This window comes from Drosophila guanche, unplaced genomic scaffold (genome assembly GCF_900245975.1).
Source record: "Drosophila guanche unplaced genomic scaffold, DGUA_6, whole genome shotgun sequence".
Lineage (NCBI taxonomy): Eukaryota > Metazoa > Arthropoda > Insecta > Diptera > Drosophilidae > Drosophila > Drosophila guanche.
Genome location: NW_022996723.1, coordinates 590 through 2476, shown reverse-complemented (window position 1 = coordinate 2476; position 1887 = coordinate 590). Strand labels below are relative to the sequence as shown.

Sequence of the window (1887 nt, the reverse complement as noted above, 5' to 3'; positions counted from 1 at the left end):
TGAAGATACTGGCGTTCAAATAAGTTAAACAAATTAAAAATGCAAATAAATTCAATATAATCTCATTAATCTATAATAATTGTTTCCCTTTTTGCCGTTTGATGACCTTAAGCTCGTTTAGAAGCACGGTGGTAATTTATCTTTCAACTTCAGTGGCATTGTTGCCTCCATTTGATTGAGACTATACTCTCTGTTTTCTAGGTACCCTCACGGAAATTAAAACAGATCTTTATTTTACTATCAATACTATCAATACCACACATATACTATCGGACCCACAAAATACTATCGTCTGACTTTCTAGATTTTTTCGGCATGTTTTTTTGGTACGATCTGAGTACTGACAGGCGTAAAGCCACTAGAAAGTAAAGTTTTGTTTTATTTATTTAAAATTGTACACACTCAAAATCTTACAACTGACCGAACGCTGGATCGGCTGGCGGGCGTGCCGAAAGACAAGCTGGTCGAGGCCCAAGGCAGCTTCCACACCAACCACTGCATTAAATGCAAAAAGGAATACGGCATTTCCTGGATGAAGGAGGAGATCTTCGCTGATCGGCTGCCCAAGTGCACGGCGTGCAAGAAAATTGTGAAGCCGGATATTGTTTTCTTAGGAGAAGACTTGCCCGAGAAGTTCCACAAAAGTTTGGATGGAGACTTCAAGGAGTGCGAGCTGCTGACCATCATGGGCACCTCGCTAGAATTGCATCCGTTTGTAGCTTTGGCGCAGTACCCTGGACCACGCTGTGTGCGTCTCTTGATCAATCGCGATGCCGTGGGTTGTCCCAAGTTTACCACCTGGATGGAGGACCAAAATAACGACTGTCTGCGGCAGCATCCACTTGGCACTGGGCTCGACGAGAACAGCGAGCATTCAAATGCCACTTTCACCCACCTACGTTGAGGCTCTCTGGTACTTTATCCGATTTTGAGAAAGATTAATTAGTATTGATTCAAGTTCATCCCACCGTAGAGTGACCGATGAAAACAGCGCTGGCGCAGCACAGCTCATTGATCAGACGATGAACATCAGACAGCACATCCCTTCTTGTGAACTCCTCTCTCGAGTTCGAAGTATCGGCATTGTGGATGGTTCAGCAGGACAGCAGGTTCAGGACAGCCCAATAGATGCTGCCCAGGCAAGCGGCAGTGACCCTCCTTCTAGAGCGAATAGAGAAAGGCCACAGTCTGAATGGTCTTGCCGAGGCCCATCTCATCGGCTAGAATGGTGTCGATGGCCTGTCGAAGCTCTTCAGGTACTTTATCCGATTTTGAGATATTTTAATTAGTATTGATTCAAGTTCATCCCACCGTAGTGTGAGCGATGAAAACAGCGTTGGCGCAGCACAGCTCATTGATCAGACGATGAACATCAGATAGCAGACTGCAGCTCCAGCTCGAAACATCATCACATCCGTTCTTGTGAACTCCTCTCTCGAGTTCGAAGTATCGGCATTGTGGATGGTTCAGCAGGACAGCAGGTTCAGGACAGCCCAATAGATGCTGCCCAGGCAAGCGGCAGTGACCCTCCTTCTAGAGCGAATAGAGAAAGGCCACAGTCTGAATGGTCTTTCCGAGGCCCATCTCATCGGCTAGAATGGTGTCGATGGCCTGTCGAGGCTCTTCAGGTACTTTATCCGATTTTGAGATATTTTAATTAGTATTGATTCAAGTTCATCCCACCGTAGTGTGAGCGATGAAAACAGCGTTGGCGCAGCACAGCTCATTGATCAGACGATGAACATCAGATAGCAGACTGCAGCTCCAGCTCGAAAACATCATCACTTCCGATCTTGTGAACCAAGTACCAAGCGGATGCTGCCGCAGACAGTCGTCATTTTGGTCATCCATCCAGGTGGTAAACTTGGGACGACCCACGGCATCGCG

The 1887-nt window shown here is 46.6% G+C and overlaps 1 long non-coding RNA gene across 1 annotated transcript; it reads left to right on the top strand.

The window, feature by feature from the left end:
- Nucleotides 1–834: 834 nt before the first annotated feature.
- LOC117591709 lies at nt 835–1346 on the top strand. The gene is made up of 3 exons (XR_004574454.1): nt 835–913; nt 974–1256; nt 1317–1346. It is a non-coding gene; the product is annotated as an uncharacterized LOC117591709 (long non-coding RNA).
- The last annotated feature ends 541 nt before the right edge of the window (nt 1347–1887 follow it).